The 18,926-nt window shown below is 43.7% G+C and overlaps 1 long non-coding RNA gene across 2 annotated transcripts; it reads right to left on the reverse strand.

The window, feature by feature from the left end:
* Positions 1 to 15,074: 15,074 nt before the first annotated feature.
* On the reverse strand, positions 15,075 to 18,894 carry LOC119324093. Of its 2 annotated transcripts, XR_005156768.1 has the most exons (3): positions 18,072 to 18,894; positions 16,342 to 16,519; positions 15,075 to 15,416 (listed from the first exon to the last, which is right to left on the reverse strand). It is a non-coding gene; the product is annotated as an uncharacterized LOC119324093 (long non-coding RNA). The 2 variants fall into 2 exon arrangements; XR_005156767.1 differs by having other exon boundaries at positions 16,342 to 18,894.
* Between the last annotated feature and the right edge of the window lie 32 nt (positions 18,895 to 18,926).

Genomic DNA, 18,926 nt, shown 5'->3' on the forward strand with positions numbered 1-18,926 from the left:
AAGGAGTCTGGATGAAGGAGTTCATAACCGATCTAGGTGTCATACCTAGTGCATCGGGTCCGATGAAAATCTTTTGTGACAATACTCGTGCAATTGCCTTGGCAAAGGAATCCAGATTTCACAAGAGAACCAAGCACATCAAGAGACGCTTCAATTCCATCCGGGATCAAGTCCAGGTGGGAGACATAGAGATTTGCAAGATACATACGGATCTAAATGTTGCAGACCCGTTGACTAAGCCTCTTCCACAAGCAAAACATGATTAGCACCAACACTCCATGCGTGTTAGAATCATTACTGTGTAATCTAGATTATTGACTCTAGTGCAAGTGGGATACTGAAGGAAATATACCCTAGAGGCAATAATAAAGTTATTATTTATTTCCTCATATCATGATAAATGTTTATTATTCATGCTAGAATTTTATTAACCGGAAACATAATACATGTTTGAATACATAGACAAACACAGTGTCACTAGTATGCCTCTACTTGACTAGCTCGTTGATCAAAGATGGTTGAGTTTCCTAGGCATAGACATGAGTTGTCAATTGATTAACAGGATCACATCATTAGGAGAATGATGTGATTGACTTGACCCATTCTGTTAGCTTGGCACTTGATCGTTTAGTTTATGGTTATTGCTTTCTTCATGACTTATACATGTTCCTATGACTATGAGATTAAGCAACTCCCGATTACCGGAGGAACACTTTGTGTGCTACCAAACATCACAACGTAACTGGGTGATTATAAAGGTGCTCTACAGGTGTCTCCAATGGTACTTGTTGAGTTGACATAGATCGAGATTAGGATTTGTCACTCCGATTGTCGGAGAGGTATCTCTGGGCCCTCTCGGTAATGCACATCACTATAAGCCTTGCAAGTAATGTGACTAATGAGTTAGTTGCGGGATGATGCATTACGGAATGAGGAAAGAGACTTTCCAGTAACGAGATTGAGCTACGTATTGAGATACCGACGATCGAATCTCGGGAAAGTAACATACCGATGACAAAGGGAACAACGTATGTTGTTATGCGGTTTGACCGATAAAGATCTTCATAGAATATGTACGGACCAATATGAGCATCCAGGTTCCGCTATTGGTTACTGACCGGAGACGTGTCTCGGCCATGTCTACATAGTTCTCGAACCCGTAGGGTCCGCACGCTTAAACTTATGTGACGATCAGTATTATGAGTTTTTGTATTTTGATGTACCGAAGGTAGTTTAGAGTCCCGCATATGATCACGAACATGACGAGGAGTCTGGAAATGGTCAAGACGTAAAGATCGATATGTTGGATGACTATGTTCGGACACCGGAAGTGTTTTGGGAGGTTTCGGACATATACCAAAGTACCGGGGGGTTACCGGAACCCCCTGGGGAGTATATTGGGCCTAATGGGCCTTAGTGGAGAAGAGGAGGGGCGGCTAGGGCAGGCTGCACACCCCCTCCCCCTCTAGTCCGAATTGGACAAGGAGGGGGGGGGCGAAGCCCCCCTTTCCTTCCCCACTCTCTCCTCCTTCCCCCTTCTCCTACTCCGACTCCTACTTGGAAAAGAGGAGTCCTACTCCCTGGGAGTAGGACTCCCCCCTTGGCGCGCCCTCCTCCTTGGCCGGCCGCCTCCCCCCTACCTCCTTTATATATGGGGGCAGGGGGGCACCCCAAGGACACTACAATTGATCATTGATCTCTTAGCCGTGTGCAGTGCCCCCCTCCACCATAATCCACCTCGGTCATATCGTAGCGGTGCTTAGGCGAAGCCCTGCATCGGTAGCATCATCATCACCGTCACCACACCGTCGTGCTGACGAAGCTCTTCCTGGAAGCTCTACTGGATCGTGAGTTCGCGGGACGTCACCGAGCTGAACGTGTGCTGAACGCGGAGGTGCCGTACGTTCTGTGCTGAAGATCGGTCGATCGTGAAGAAGTACGACTACATCAACCGCGTTGTTATAACGCTTCCAGCAGTCTATGAGGGTACATGGACGACACTCTTCCCTCTCGTAGCTATGCATCACCATGATCTTGCGTGTGCGTAGGAATTTTTTTGAAATTACTACGTTCCCCAACACTGTGTTCAGCACACGTTCAGCTCAGTGACGTCCCGCGAACTCATGATCCAGTAGAGCTTCGGGGAAGAGCTTCGTCAGCACGACGGCGTGATGACGGTGTTGATGAAGTTACCGACGCAGTGCTTCGCCTAAGCACCGCTACGATATAACCGAGGTGGATAAGGGTGGACGGGGGCACCGCACACGGCTAAGAGATCAATGATCAATTGTTGTGTCTTGGGGTGCCCCCCTGCCCCCGTATATAAAGGAGCTAGGGGGGAGGCGGCCGGCGCGCGCCAGGGGGGAGTCCTACTCCCACCGGGAGTAGGACTCCTTCTTTCCTAGTAGGAGTAGGAGAAGGGGAAGGGAAGGAGAGATGAGGAAGGAAAGGGGGGTGCCGCCGCCCCCCTCCTTGTCCAATTCGGACTAGAGGGGGGGGCGGCCTGCCCTGGCCGCCCCTCCTCTTCTCCACTAAGGCCCAATAGGCCCATTATACTCCTCGGGTGGTTCCGGTAACCCCCCGGTACTCCGGTATATGTCCGAAACCTCCCGAAACACTTTTGGTAACCGAACATAGTCGTCCAATATATCGATCTTTACGTCTAGACCATTTCGAGACTCCTCGTCATGTCCGTGATCATATCCGGGACTCCGCACTACCTTCGGTACATCAAAAGACAAAAACTCATAACACCAATTGTCATAGAACTTTAAGCGTGCGGACCCTACGGGTTCGAGAACTATGTAGACATGACCGAGACATGTCTCCGGTCAATAACCAATAGCGGAACCTGGATGCTCATATTGGTTCCTACATATTCTACGAAGATCTTTAAAGGTCAAACCACATAACAACATACGTTGTTCCCTTTGTCATCGGTATGTTACTTGCCCGAGATTCGATCGTCGGTATCTCAATACCTAGCTCAATCTCATTACCGGCGAGTCTCTTTACTCATTCCATAATGCGTCATCCCGCAACTAACTCATTTGTCACATTGCTTGCAAGGCTTATAGTGATGTGCATTACCGAGAGGGCCCAGAGATACCTCTCCGACAATTGGAGTGAGAAATCCTAATCTCGATCTATGCCAACTCTACGAACACCATTGGAGACAACTGTAGAGCACCTTTATAATCACCCAGTTATGTTGTGACGTTTGGTAGCACACAAAATGTTCCTCCGGTATTCGGGAGTTGCATAATCTCATAGTCATAGGAACTTGTATAAGTCATGGAGAAAGCAATAACAGTAAACTAAACGATCAAGTGCTAAGCTAACGAAATGGGTCAAGTCAATCACATCATTCTCCTAATGATGTGGCCCCGTTAATCAAATGACAACTCATGTCCATGGCTAGGAAACTCAACCATCTTTGATCAACAAGCTAGTCAAGTAGAGGCATACTAGTGACACTATGTTTGTCTATGTATTCACACATGTATTGTGTTTTCGGTTAATACAATTCTAGCATGAATAATAAACATGTATCATGATATGAGGAAATAAATAATAACTTTATTATTGCCTCTAGGGCATATTTCCGTCAGTCTCCCACTTGCACTAGAGTCAATAATCTAGATTACCCAGTAATGATTCTAACACCCATGGAGTCTTGGTGTTGATCATGTTTTGCTCGTGGAAGAGGCTTAGTCAACAGGTCTGCAACATTCAGATCCATATGTATCTTTGAAATCTCTATGTCTTCCACCTGGACTTGATCCCGGATGGAATTGAAGCGTCTCTTGATGTGCTTGGTCCTCTTGTGAAATATGGATTCCTTTGCCAAAGCAATTGCACCAGTATTGTCACAAAAGATTTTCATTGGACCCGATGCACTAGGTATGACACCTAGATTGGATATGAACTCCTTCATCCAGACTCCTTCATTTGCTGCTTCCAAAGCAGCTATGTACTCCGCTTTACACGTAGATCCCGCCACGACACTTTGTTTAGAACTGCACCAACTGACAGCTCCACTGTTCAATAAACACACGTATCCGGTTTGCAATTTAGAATCGTCTGGATCGGTGTCAAATCTTGCATCGACGTAACCATTTACGACGAGCTCTTTGTCACCTCCATAAACGAGAAATATATCCTTAGTCCTTTTCAGGTATTTCAAGATGTTCTTGACCGCTGTCCAGTGATCCACTCCTGGATTACTTTGGTACCTCCCTGCTAAACTAATAGCAAGGCACACATCAGGTCTGGTACACAGCATTGCATACATGATAGAACCTATGGCTGAAGCATAGGGAACACTTTCCATTTTCTCTCTATGTTCTGCAGTGGTCGGGCATTGAGTCTGACTCGACTTCAGACCTTGTAACACAGGCAAGAACCCTTTGTTTGCTTGATCCATTTTGAACCTTTTCAAAACTTTATCAAGGTATGTACTTTGTGAAAGTCCAATTAAGCGTCTTGATCTATCTCTATAGATCCTGATACCTAATATATAAGCAGCTTCACCAAGGCCTTTCATTGAAAAACTCTTATTCAAGTATCCTTTTATGATATCCAGAAATTCTATATCATTTCCAATCAACAATATGGCATCCACATATAATATTAGAAATTCTACAGAGCTCCCACTCACTTTCTTGTAAATACATGCTTCTCCAAAAGTCTGTATAAAACCATTGCTTTGATTACACTATCAAAACGTTTATTCCAACTCCGAGAGGCTTGCACCAGTCCATAAATGGATCATTGGAGTTTGCACACTTTGTTAGCACCCTTTGGATCGACAAAACCTTCTAGTTGCATCATATACAACTCTTCTTCTAGAAATCCATTCAGGAATGCAGTTTTGACATCCATTTGCCAAATTTCATAATCATAAAATGCGGCAATTGCTAACATGATTCAAACAGACTTAAGCATCGCTACGGGTGATAAAGTCTCATCATAGTCAACCCCTTGAACCTGTCGAAAACCTTTCGCAACAAGTCGAGCTTTGTAGACAGTAACATTACCGTCAGTGTCAGTCTTCTTCTTGAAGATCCATTTATTCTCTATGGCTTGCCGATCATCGGGCAAGTCAACCAAAGTCCACACTTTGTTCTCATACATTGATCCCATCTCAGATTTCATGGCCTCAAGCCATTTTGCGGAATCTGGGCTCACCATCGCTTCTTCATAGTTCGTAGGTTCGAGATGGTCAAGCAACATGACTTCCAGAACAGGATTATCGTACCACTCTGGTGCGGATCGAACTCTGGTTGACCTACAAGGTTCGGTAGTAACTTGATCTGAAGTTTCATTATCAATATCATTAGCTTCCTCACTAATTGGTGTAGGTGTCACGGGAACCGGTTTCTGTGATGAACTACTTTCCAATCAGGGAGCAGGTATAGTTACCTCATCAAGTTCTACTTTTCTCGCACTCACTTCTTTCGAGAGAAAAACTCCTACTCTAGAAAGGATCCATTATTAGCAACGAATGTTTTGCCTTCGGATCTGTGATAGAAGGTGTACCCAATAGTTTTTTGGGGTATCCTATGAAGACACATTTCTTCAATTTGGGTTCGAGCTTATCAGGTTGAAGCTTTTTCACATAAGCATCGCATCCCCAAACTTTAAGAAACGACAACTTTGGTTTCTTGCCAAACCACAGTTCATAAGGCGTCGTCTCAATGGATTTCGATGGTGCCCTATTTAACATGAATGTAGCCGCCTCTAAAGCATAACCCCAAAACGATAGCGGTAAATCAGTAAGAGACATCATTGATCACACCATATCTAGTAAAGTATGACTACGACGTTCGGACACACCATTACGCTGTGGTGTTCCGGGTGGCGTGAGTTGTGAAACTATTCCGCATTGTTTCAAATGAAGACCAAACTCGTAACTCAAATATTCTCCTCTATGATCAGATCGTAGAAACTTTATTTTCTTGTTACGATGATTTTCCACTTCACTCTGAAATTCTTTGAACTTTTCAAATGTTTCAGACTTATGTTTCATTAAGTAGATATACCCATATCTGCTCAAATCATCCGTGAAGGTGAGAAAATAATGATACCCGCCACGAGCCTCAATATTCATCGGTCCACATACATCAGTATGCATGATCTCCAAAAAATCAGTTGCTCACTCCATTGTTCCGGAGAACGGCGTTTTAGTCATCTTGCCCATTAGGCATGGTTCGCAAGTACGAAGTGATTCATAATCAAGTGATTCCAAAAGTCCATCAGTATGGAGTTTCTTCATGCGCTTTACACCAATATGACCTAAACGGCAGTGCCACAAATAAGTTGCACTATCATTATCAACTCTGCATCTTTTGGCTTCAATATTATGAATATGTGTATCACTACTATCGAGATTTAATAAAAATAGACCACACTTCAAGGGTGCATGACCATAAAAGATATTACTCATATAAATAGAACAACTATTATTCTCTGTTTTAAATGAATAACCGTCTCACATCAAACAAGATCCAGATATAATGTTCATGCTTAACGCTGACACCAAATAACAATTACTCAGGTCTAAAACTAATCCCGAAGGTAGATGTAGAGGTAGTGTGCCTACCGCGATCACATCGACTTTGGAACCATTTCCCACGCGCATCGTCACCTCGTCCTTAGCCAATCTTCACTTAATCCATAGTCCCTATTTCAAGTTGCAAATATTAGCAACAGAACCAGTATCAAATACCCAGGTGCTACTGCGAGCATTAGTAAGGTACACATCAATAACATTTATATCACATATACCTTTGTTCACCTTGCCATCCTTCTTATCCACCAAATACTTGGGGCAGTTCTGCTTCCAGTGACCAGTCTGTTTGCAGTAGAAGCACTCAGTCTCAGGCTTAGGTCCAGACTTGGGTTTCTTCTCCTGAGTAGCAACTTGTTTGCTGTTCTTCTTGAAGTTTCCCTTCTTCTTCCCTTTACCCTTTTTCTTGAAACTGGTGGTCTTGTTGACCATCAACACTTGATGCTCCTTCTTGATTTCTACCTACGCAACCTTTAGCATTGCGAAGAGCTCGGGAATTGTCTTATCCATCCCTTACATATTATAGTTCATCACGAAGCTCTTGTAGCTTGGTGGCAGTGATTGAAGAATTCTGTCAATAACACTATCATCCGGAAGATTAATTCCCAATTGAATCAAGTGGTTATTATACCCAGACATTTTGAGTATATGTTCACTGACAGAACTATTCTCCTCCATCTTGCAGCTGTAGAACTTATTGGAGACTTCATAACTCTCAATCCGGGCATTTGCTTGAAATATTAACTTCAAATCCTGGAACATCTCATATGATCCATGACGTTCAAAACATCGTTGAAGTCCCGGTTCTAAGTTGTAAAGCATGGCACACTCAACTATTGAGTAGTCATCAGCTTTGCTCTGCCAGACGTTCATAATGTCGTTAGTTGCATCTGCAGTAGGCCGGGCACCCAGCGGTGCTTCCAGGACGTAATTCTTCTATGCGGCAATGAGGATAATCCTCAATTTACGGACCCAGTCCGTGTAACTGCTACCATCATCTTTCAACTTTGCTTTCTCAAGGAACGCATTAAAATTCAATGAAACAACAACACGGGCCATCTATCTGCAACAACATAGACAAGCAAAATACTATCAGGTACTAAGTTCATGATAAATTAAAGTTCAATTAATCACATTACTTAAGAACTCCCACTTAGATAGACATCTCTCTTATCATCTAAGTGATCACGTGATCCAAATCAACTAAACCATAATCGATCATCACGTGAAATGGAGTAGTTTTCAATGGTGAACATCACTATGTTGATCATATCTACTACATGATTCACGTTCGACCTTTCAGTCTCAGTGTTCCGAGGCCATATCTGCATATGCTAGGCTCGTCAAGTTTAACCCGAGCATTTCTGCGCGTGCAAAACTGGCTTGCACCCGTTGTATGTGAATGTAGAGCTTTTCACACCCGATCATCACATGGTGTCTCGGCACGACGAAGTTTGGCAACGGTGCATACTCAGGGAGAACACTTGTACCTTGAAATTTACTGAGAGATCATCTTATAATGCTACCGTAAATCAAAGTAGAATAAGATGCATAAAGGATAAACATCACATGCAATCAATACAAGTGATATGATATGGCCATCATCATCTTGTGCCTTTGATCTCCATCTCCAAAGCACCGTCATGATCACCATCGTCACCGGCGTGACACCTTGATCTCCATCGTAGCATCGTTGTCGTCTCGCCAACTATTGCTTCTACGACTATCGCTACCGCTTAGTGATAAAGTAAAGCAATTACAGGGCGATTGCATTGCATACAATAAAGCGACAACCATATGGCTCCTGCCAGTTGTCGATAACTCTGTTACAAAACATGATCATCTCATACAATAAATATAGCATCATGTCTTGACCATATCACATCACAACATGCCCTGCAAAAACAAGTTAGACGTCCTCTACTTTGTTGTTGCAAGTTTTACGTGGCTGCTACGGGCTGAGCAAGAACCGTTCTTACCTACGCATCAAAACCACAACGATATTTCGTCAAGTTAGTGTTGTTTTAACCTTCTCAAGAACCGGGCTTAGTCACACTCGGTTCAACTAAAGTTGGAGAAACTGACACCCGCCAGCCACTTGTGTGCAAAGCACGTCGGTAGAACCAGTCTCGCGTAAGCGTACGCGTAATGTCGGTCCGGGCCACTTCATCCAACAATACAGCCGAACCAAAGCATGACATACTGGTAAGCAGTATGACTTGTATCGCCCCCAACTCAATTTGTGTTCTACTTGTGCATATATCATCTATGCATAAACATGGCTCTGATACCACTGTTGGGAAACGTAGTAATTTCAAAAAAAATCCTACCCACATGAAAGATCATGGTGATGCATAACAATGAGAGGGGAGAGTGTTGTCTACGTACCCTCATAGACAGTGAGTGGAAGCGTTATGACAACGCGGTTGATGTAGTCGTACATATTCACGATCGACCGATCCTCGGTATCGAACGTACGGCACCAGCACATGTTCAGCTCGGTGACGTCCCGCGAACTCATGATCTAGTAGAGCTTCGGGGAAGAGCTTCGTCAGCACGACGGCGTGATGACAGTGTTGATGAACTTACCGACGCAGGGCTTCGCCTAAGCACCGCTACGATATGACCGAGGTGGATTATGGTGGACGGGGCACCGCACACGGCTAATAGATCAATGATCAATTGTTGTGTCTTGGGGTGCCCCCCTGCCCCCGTATATAAAGGAGCTAGGGGGGAGGCGGCTGGCCAAGGAGGAGGGCGCGCCAAGGGGGAGTCCTTCTCCCACCGGGAGTAGGACTCCTTTCCTAGTAGGAGTAGGAGAAGGGGGAAGGGAAGGAGAGAGGAGGAAGGAAAGGCCCCCCTTCCTTGTCCAATTCGGACTAGAGGGGGAGGGGGCACGCGGCCTACCCTGGCCGCCCCTCCTCTTCTCCACTAAGGCCCAATAGGCCCATTATACTCCCTATGGGGTTCCGTAACCCCCCGGTACTCCGGTATATGTCTGAAACCTCCCCAAACACTTCCAGTGTCCGAACATAGTCGTCCAATATACTGATCCTTACGTCGAGACCATTTCGAGACTCATCGTCATGTCCGTGATCATATCCGGGACTCCGAACTACCTTCGGTACATCAAAACACAAAAACTCATAATACCGATCGTCACAGAACTTTAAGCGTGCGGACCATACGGGTTCAAGAACTATGTAGACACGACCGAGACATGTCTCCGGTCAATAACCAATAGCGGAACCTGGATGCTCATATTGGTTCCTACATATTCTACGAAGATTTTTATCGGTCAAACCGCATAACAACATACGTTGTTCCCTTTGTCATCGGTATGTTACTTGCCCGAGATTCGATCGTCGGTATCTCAATACCTAGCTCAATCTCATTACCGGCAAGTCTCTTTACTCGTTCCATAATGCATCATCCCGCAACTAACTCATTAGTCACATTGCTTGCAAGGCTTATAGTGATGTGCATTACCGAGAGGGCCCAGAGATACCTCTCCGACAATCGGAGTGACAAATCCTAATCTCGATCTATGCCAACTCTACGAACACCATCGGAGACACCTGTAGAGCACCTTTATAATCACCCAGTTACGTTGTGACTTTTGGTAGCACACAAAGTGTTCCTCCGGTATTCGGGAGTTGCATAATCTCATAGTCATAGGAACATGTATAAGTCATGAATAAAGCAATAGCAGTAAACTAAACGATCAAGTGCTAAGCTAACGAAATGGGTCAAGTCAATCACATCATTCTTCTAATGATGTGACCCCGTTAATCAAATGACAACTCATGTCCATGACAAGGAAACTCAACCATCTTTGATCAACGAGCTAGTCAAGTAGAGGCATATTAGTGACACTATGTTTGTCTATGTATTTACACATGTATTATGTTTCCGGTTAATACAATTCTAGCATGAATAATAAACATTTATCATGATATGAGGAAATAAATAATAACTTTATTATTGCCTCTAGGGCATATTTCCTTCACATTTTATGCGAGCAGCGGTTCTCGGAGAAAGACCGCGCAATAATCATCACAATTATGTGGTCCATCCGGATGTCTCGCAATAGGTGGACGCATGATCAGGTGCAGATCGACCCAGCGAGCTCGGTAAGACGCACTCGAGAAGATCTAGCACTGCTGGAACTTCCTAAACAGCAGACCACCATACTGCCAGGCTATGGCTGGCGCTCTACGGGTGTAAACAACATAAAAATCATCACGGATGCCTCGATCAACTTTGGAGACGACATTGCGGGTGTAGGAGTGGCCCGATCGACTTCAACCTTCTTAGGAGCCTGGTGCAAGCCATACATGGGGGTCTCTGACTCACTGGTCCCCGAGGTTCAAGCCATGAAGGAGGGTGTGCTTTTCGCCAGGTTGAGGGGCTTCACCGAGGTGACCCTGGAGACTGACTGTCTAGAGGCAGTAAACCTCTGGAACAATCGCTACAACGATCGTTTGATTGTAGCACCGATTTTCGCAGAAATTAGAGAGCTCATTATTAGATTTTCATCATTTGTAATTCAACATGTAATAAGAGCGGCAAATGGTCCTGCACATCTATGTGCTAAGCGTGCTAGTACGCTTAATGTGACTGAAAACTGGCTCGAGACTACCCCTAGCTTCCTGATCACTAGCCTTTTGGCTGACTACTCGGGGAATGCATTCGTTGAATAAAGATCTTTGAAAGTTCCCCGCAAAAGGAAAATCGAAATGTTGAATACCCAGAAATCCATCCTGAATCACCTCACAGGATCAGGTGGCGCCAACTTACCCGGTAGAAACCGGCACCGCTAGAAATTCCACTCTCGACCTTTTGTAAGTTACTCTGTTTGGAGTGTCCAGAAGCTACATGGTGTAATGAGCATAACAATGATTTCTGCCTGTTACCGTTTCCAATAATCATCTATCATGATCATTGTATGCCGCAGATGCACAACACACTGTAGACAGAAATTACATATATCCGGGTCAGATTTTTGGAGCATTTGGTTTGATCTAACTTAAGTATATTTCTTTCTTAGTTTCAGTTTTTACTTTTCTTCTAATATTATACCGTGTTGCTTCACAACTTTATGTCATCCTATCTTATATTTCTGGTCTAGTGGAATTCTTTTTTGATACTGTTGTAGCTCTGAGCAAAATTATAGCTTTTTTATATACTTGGACTAGTTGGTTTGTTTTATTGTTAAACTCACTTATATTCTTATACCTTCCACCTTCCAGCCTTGGACAAACCACTTAGTTCACCTAGCAATTGATATTAGATCGCCCTGAATGGAATATACACACATTAATAGCATTTTAAGTTGTTAAAGCTTGTTTGGAGTTTTCAGGTACTGACGGCGGTAGCTACAATGGCCACGGCGATGAGCCGTGGAACAATGGCTACAAAAGCATCTCGGCATTCACAAAGGCGGACTTGGTGAGCTCTCCTTTTTGCTCTTGTTAATTTCCATTGTCCGCGATTTGCATTGATTCCTTTCTGAACTGAAAAAGTCATTTTGGATTAGTTTGCAAAGTTTTCATTGTATAGGTGTAGGCAAATTGGAAAGGTTGCATAATGCCATTGCCTGATCCAAAACTTTGTTTCTGTACTGTAAGAGCTCATAGCCATGGTAAATTAAAAATATAAGAACATGCCACTGAACTGACACGTGCACCATCTATAAACACAACCTGCTTTGTTCTATTAGCAATACAAAACCATGAAACCGTAAGGGAGGAGAGCAATGCCAATTGACCTGTAACCATAAACGAGAAGAACACATTCTCAGTTACATGTCTTCCTGTTGGCTCTGCACCCTTTGGTCACCTGCTGACATCTCTCCTTGTCTTTATGATTGATAGGGTTGGGGACATGGACACGAGCAACCATGTGTGGCTGTCCTGATGATGATAATAGTATTTGATTCTGGGCAACTTCCAAGTGGTGCTACATAGAAGAGTATGTGTGGATGGAAGGGTGCCATTTTTATTGATTCATCTTAGAGAAAACTGGTTGATAGATTGTTGATGAATATATGTGTTTTTCAAAACTTTATAAAGCTCATCATTGTTGTGGTGCTGATGAGTGAACAAGAACAACAACCTAATTAGCAACGCACCTGACCGCCTCAAGAGGTGCGCCTAGGGCACTCCCCAGCCACTAGTGTAGACATCAAATATAACTATCAAATCCGGGCAACGAGATGTGCCATGTGGACCTAGAGGAAAAAAGCACGTGGGGTGTGGAGAGATATAATCCAAATAACAAGTGGTCCTGGTGGATGTTTCGGACTCCCCTAAAGCTCTCCAGGTTTGATGTCAGTTTAGGAAAATTCAGATACCCAGTCCACGCCGTGGACGCTTGATGCACGGTGTTGGATGTCAAAAAAATGTCCGGACCGCACGGTCCGGATATTTAGTGGCGTTTGGGTCCGCGATATTGTAGTTGGTTGCCCTTACATCATTCCCCACATCATGACTAGTGATAACAAGAGATACAGTTCTAAAAAAACATACAAAAAGAAGAAGATGCTACGACAAAGTTATCTGGCGATAGTGTTTCATGTACAATTTCATTAGGAATGCATGTCACAATATTGCGAACGACATTGTACAAATTTAATAACTACTGAAATCAACCCAAATACTATAGTTCACTTTCTCCGTTTCCCAAAATTCCTTTGCTTCCTCACCTTGTCCCAATTCGTAAGTCCATATGTCTGTGCCATAGTTATCCTCTATCGTGGCATCTGAGAATCTTGAATTTGGCACGAAGGCCAATTCACCGTCTCGTTGTACAAGGTCAACGAGGACGGTCTGAGGCCAATCATAGAACCTAGGGAGAAATATCTTGTTCTGCATCCACTTGATGTTAGTCTCCTTCATTGTCGTCGACAACGTTCCGGTGAATAGGGATCTCCCCTCTAGGTTTTCTATCTTCTCCCACTCCATTGTATGCTCATTGAGCTTGACAACATTTACCGGCGTCCCACGGTGCCCAAAAAGGACAGCCATGAGCTCGTGTTGGTCCGACTCAACCAAGTAGCTGTCTTCGCATTCGAATCCAAAGCTGTTGGGCTTGTCCAGGATTTCAAAATTTCCATCATGCCTACTCACATCATAGACTGCTAGCCCTCCGTCTTCTCCCAATAGGTACATCAAGCCGTTGTGGAGAACTGGGTTACAATCTGGCGACGGGGGAAACATTGGACCGTCTGGATCAAACCACCTGTATTCCCATTCCGCCCACTCGCCCATATTGTTTTTGATGCAACGGGCAATCCGCAGCATACCGAACGACTTCTCGACACCAAACATCCTACGATTGCCGTCATAAACGACCGCGTCGAACCTTCCACGTATGATCGGTGGCAACTTGCAGACGTCGCCTGTCAGGAGTTGTGCCGTGAGGACCAGGTTCTTCATGCATAGCGTCAAGTGTTGTCCGGTGGCGCAACAGATCATGGCGCCTGGCGTGTTCAGCTTGTAGGCGATCTCGAAATTCTTGTGGTAAAAGGGGCTGTAGTACCGCACGTTGCTGCTGCCCACATCGGCGACATTGAGGAGGAGAGGAGTGATCCACGCCGGGTAGAAGGGCGATAGAGCGCGTGCAGATTGCCATCTTCGGCACACCAAGCCGAAACTCGGGTGGCTCGACCACCGCAAATACTCCAGAATCTCCACCAGTATGTCCGCTGGAAGAGACGACCAATCTCGTTCACGCGACGACGCCGTCGCCGTCTCCGTCTCGCTCTCGCTCATCAGTATGAGGCGATTCCGATCCAGTTGAACTTTTCGTCCCAGCAGAACGTCGCGAGCAACCCACGATGTAATAAGTCTCGATCTCGTGCGTAACTTATGAGCTCTCGTGCGGGCGTACGCTAGTTACGGCGAGAGTCCCAGCCCAGCACGACATGTCACCGGATTATTCCTAATTACAATGCCAATACCGACCACGATTCGTTTTCCTTTTTCTATACACAAGTACACTGACTAAGTTCGAGCTTAGATAGAGCAGGAGGCCGAAGCCTATAGTTTCTTTGAGGGGTGAAAGCCTGGAGTAGAAGCAGAAAAAAGCCCACGAGGTGACGAGGAGAGGACGGACGTCAACGTAAGCAGTGATTCTCTTATATATATATATATATATATATATATATATATATATATATATATATATATATATACTAGTACATATGCTCGTGCGTTGCAATGGGCGGAAAACTTGACAAAAGCTACTTCACATGCCAGTACGCTCCACTTACATTCAAGTCTAACAAACAAATAAGGTTGCCCTCATCTCTATAAGGTGCATATGCGGGTGTGTTGCCTCGGTTGAATTATCCTTAGAAACTAAGAGTCCCAAATATCAAACAATAAACTCTGTTAACAGGAAATGCAGTCGGTAGTAAGTTCACTTAGTATATGGTTGTCGACCTAGATTTTCCAAAATGGTTTGAACCGATGCATTTCCCTTGCAAACTATGCAGACAGAAGATCAAATTTGAAAAATTAAATAATTGTTTTTCTGGAAAGGAGAGGTGCAACAAGAGATCAGTTAAATTGCATAATAAAGACCACCATTTTGACATATCATGTAATTCCATCCTAGACACAAATCTCGCGACCAGTCTGTCATGCATTCCTAAAACAGTATGCCTCTTCAGCGGTCACAGGTGCACGGCTGGGAACTTTCCCCGAGCGTTTTGTCTGCAAGAGATGTTCAGATTACTTCATCTGTGAATAGACGGCACACCCAGCTAGTATTTAAGAACAAAACAATAAAATGCCGTTGAATTCCCATCATGTAGAATAAGGCACTGCCTCCATGAAACCTGCAATGACAAGAGCATGTAAGTTTTCTCGGCGTGGTATTTGTAATCCACATGCCCTAACTACCAAGTTCTCAACTAAGAAAATATATATATATATATATATATATATATATATATATATATATATATATATATATATATATAATACCGCCACCTTATAATATCACCACTGCTATTCATAGATGCTGGTTGGTAGACAAATATGATCTGAAATGGTTTATGTCAGATGAAAGAGCATAGGGCACTTTTATTGTGTTTTTAATAGTGAAACTTCTATCTCTACAAAGTTTTTCCCTCTGTTTCGTCTACATGTCGTGGCACAAAATATTGTTGCTACTACACAAGCTGATGAAAATAGTGTGTACAGAACCCGCGGACAAAGTTGCTCCATGTGAAATTCAACACGTGAAATCCACCCGAGATGTCGGTCTCTAGGGGTTTCAGTTTGGTTCTGGTGCCAGCCTTCCCCTCCATTTTGTTTCTTTCTTCTAGTTTTGGGCTTTCTCTTGCTCTCCCCTGTAATTTTCTTTTGCGCCTTTGGGCGCTTACTTGTATCTGTACTGACTGCCAAGTCACCTTCGAGTTGGAATATAACAAGCGGTGGGTTTTTTTGGGCCCCCGTCAATCTCGAAAAAAAAAACCAAAAAAATCTACTGAAACCATATGCATAGATTATAGTAGTTATGGTAGCTCATTTCATGTCCAACAAAAATTCATATGTGTTCTCTAAAATAAAAACATAGGTCTTAAATATAAACACAAAGAAATAGTGTTTTCTTTAAAAGAAAAGGTGTAGAGAATGAACTATATACACTGAATAGTCATTACATGAATCAGAAGTAGAAGCGGTACTTTAGGACAAAAAACATATATTGTACAACTGGTTCTATCTGTATGTAACCATGCGAAATTAAGCTCAATATACCTCGTTTTCCGCTGAAGTCAAGATCTATTGCAGATCAATGCGAGCAGCTTCAATGTCGAACCTTCCATATAGAATGCAGGCCCTTGTCTATACAATTGCAGTCAGAGTTGATTGCAATATTGACGCGTATGTCATGAGCAGCAAAATCATATGCTCCTGGGTTCTAGCACTTGCCCAACTGATATAGTTCAAGCAGGAAAAAATATTCAGTAAACCAAAATGGAAACCTTTTAGAAAGTAGAGGGGCTCGGTGTTAAGCAATGGTTTCAGGTAACTATCGGGTTCAACCAGTACTATGCTACCTTCTAATAAACATGGAAGATGATTAAGGTCTCAATGAGATATAATGAACTGTAGTGTGGTCAGCAGCAAGAGGAACATTTAAACATTCAATGTGCCCATTGCAAGTGCTCCAATAAATGCAATAAGCAGAACTCAAATAAAGCAACATCTCTAGGACTGTATTCTGGAAAATATAAATAGAAGACCAGGTAAACTTTGCAACAGTCAATATACCTTTTAAGAAGAATCAATCGGCTATCATAATATTTTGACGGGCTACGACTATCATATTCAGCAACCAAAATGATACAATATATATCATAGGAAAAAAAATTACTAAGTGCAGGTGGCAAGAAAAAGAGAGATATGAGTGGTCAAACTCTCCTGGAAGCAAAGAGATCTTGACTTACAAACTCAAGGCACATAGCAGCATACCGAAATTTCTAGCTAGTTGTACTTGCAGGTAGTGAAAATTAAGCAGGCAATGTTAGGAGACTCGAAAGAAGGCTTTGGCCAGCCTGTGATCCGCACATTATATGATCATGTGCAGGTTCGTATTTTACTGTTTAAATTCTTGAGTCTCTCCTCATCTTGTTTTGAAATAGCTCCATGTTAAGACTTCTTCTATCCATAGTTTGGTAGTTGCTTGAGAATAATAGCTAGCAGAGAAACAGCTCGGGGAAAATAAGCATACGATAATTAGAACAAGCTTCTCTGGTTACAGGCTGCACATTCAAAAGGCAAGATAAGCTTGTGATTCCCCAAGCTGTTTCTCTGCTAGCTTTTTTATCCTTAATGGCAGGAACTCCGTGTCGATGGCTGTTTTTTAGGGCCTCGGCATTCTCACTCCAGAGAGCTACCATAGTTATATTACACCCCAAAAAAGATCGTCTTCACTAAACAAGAAAGCAATTGTGTCTCACTCCAGATGATTATTTAGTGTCTCTTTACAAACTCTCTGCTTCATATGTGGTGGTGGTGTCACTCTGCAACTGTCAAATAGTCTATCTCTGTTAACTACTTTCCTGAATGGTACCCAAACCAAACAGAGCATTTCCATTTTTCTAGTTTATTGTTGTGTTATTCACCCATGAGCAATGTGATGCCGATACGGTAATAACTATTCATTATACTATTGCTCGCTAGATTATTTTCAGCTCAGCAGGTGTCATTCTCAAACTTCATATTCCATGGGAAATCATTAAATTTCAAGATACTCAAAGAAGTTTAATCGATATCAATTCTGTTATTATTGTAGAACGACACAAGTAAATGGGAGTAAACTCTAAAAGAAAAACCAGAGCAGTTTCATGAGCAAATATGCCTATGTATATTGATTTTGGAGCAGGAAGTACCTAAAAGAAGTGTAACATAGAGCTAACAATGCATTAAGTGGAAAGCACAAAAACATATGCAGGAATCTTATAGAGACACATAAGTAGAAGTACCTTGGTGGCCGGGAACGCCGGCAAGGCTTAGTGCAGGAATCCTCATGGCGGACACGGCGGCCAGCCCCTAGTGGGTGGACCTGCTCCGTGCAGCCATGGTCTGACTCCTAGATAGTAAACAGACAGAATTGGAAAGTGTGTATATGGTGAATAATGGTACTCCAGTACAAGGATAAGCAAGTACATTCGGCAAGCCGGACATTGTTAGCAACAGAAAAGCAAGTCAACACTCAAGGTCAAATGAAAGTCCACAAAAAAATGCATGAAACGGTGATAGGCCAAAAGATTAACTAAATGCATATGTAACTGCTACTTTTGGCCCAACAAATGCATATGTAATTGCTATTGTGATCTTGACTTTTCCAGATTGAATCAATACAATCTTTTTTGGTGCATCAACCATCTTTCAACTGACAAATGATTCACTAACTGTTCAGAAAATACATGGCATTAGTTCAAACTGAGGGGATTCAAAGATTGGAGAGAAATCAGACCGAGGGAGGGTAAGCGGAGAGACTTCATGAAGATTTTGACTGCTGCCGCCGCGGTCCTCATGACTTAATCGCGGCACCGCGGCCTTCCAAGCGCCCTCACATCCGTGGTGTTCCACCGCCAGCGTCGTCGAGGTCTTGCTCGTAGGCTCGCCCGTGTAGCTGTCTCCTATGATTATTGTGGATGAAGGAGTGGCTGGTGGCGAAGCCGGCGGGGTTGGGGAAACCATTGTCGAGGTGGAAGCAGTGGGGAGGAGTCCCGGCGGTGCCATGGTAGCAGGTGCAGGAGGCAGGGGTAGGCGCGGCGGCGGTGTACGGCGGCGCCGGGCGGGGCGGGGTGGGGAGGGAGGCGGCGGCGCCGGGC

Source organism: Triticum dicoccoides, chromosome 6B (genome assembly GCF_002162155.2).
Source record: "Triticum dicoccoides isolate Atlit2015 ecotype Zavitan chromosome 6B, WEW_v2.0, whole genome shotgun sequence".
Classification (NCBI taxonomy): domain Eukaryota; kingdom Viridiplantae; phylum Streptophyta; class Magnoliopsida; order Poales; family Poaceae; genus Triticum; species Triticum dicoccoides.